This window comes from Pterocles gutturalis, unplaced genomic scaffold, assembly GCF_000699245.1.
Source record: "Pterocles gutturalis isolate BGI_N339 unplaced genomic scaffold, ASM69924v1 scaffold9932, whole genome shotgun sequence".
Lineage (NCBI taxonomy): Eukaryota > Metazoa > Chordata > Aves > Pterocliformes > Pteroclidae > Pterocles > Pterocles gutturalis.
In genome coordinates, this window is record NW_010110230.1 from 24,511 (window position 1) to 25,109 (window position 599).

Here is a 599-nt window from a genome sequence, read left to right on the forward strand (position 1 = left end):
AAACACTTCCTCCAGCTGCCCAGATCAGGGGCTGGATGCTCACTGCCGTTGATATCTTTCAAAACAGCACTGGTGACACCGGAGCATCGGGACCGCAGCAGGGCCCCTCCAGCGGCTCCCCAGGGAGTGGGAAGCTGCCATGGACACCAGCTCCTCGCTGCTCCATTTCCCAACCAGGCTGCGCCCGTGTGTGGAACACACGGAACGCTCAGCACACAGAGCTTAAGCCATGGAGGGGGGCGGGGAGGAAGGGGGAACCTGTCCGTCCTGCCTGATTGATGGCTGAAAAAGTGCCACAGGCCAGGAGCACCCAGGACTGCCTGTCACTCCTGCTGCACCTGTGTATCCTGGCTCGAAGAGACCCACTATGCTTCCTAAACCTTTACGGGTGAGGATCAGAGCTCCTGCTCCCCCAGACACCAAGGAAGGGAGCTTCTTCTTCAGCTCGGCTGAGGCAGAGGGAAAACGCTCCCTCTTTATCCTTTGCAGCACTGTCAGAACACACATCAAACCCCCATCTATTCTCGGTGCCGAGGTCTGGGTGTGCATGCCAAGCCACAGCCATCTGCCACGCTAAATCAGTCGGATTTCGCTCTCAC

At 58.6% G+C, this 599-nt stretch overlaps 1 protein-coding gene across 1 annotated transcript in view; it reads right to left on the bottom strand.

The window, feature by feature from the left end:
* NOC2L (nucleolar complex associated 2 homolog (S. cerevisiae)) overlaps positions 1-599 on the bottom strand; it is a gene marked incomplete at its 5' end in the record, with an annotated part of 34,132 nt that overhangs the window by 664 nt on the left and 32,869 nt on the right. The gene's annotated exons all lie outside the window — the stretch shown is intronic.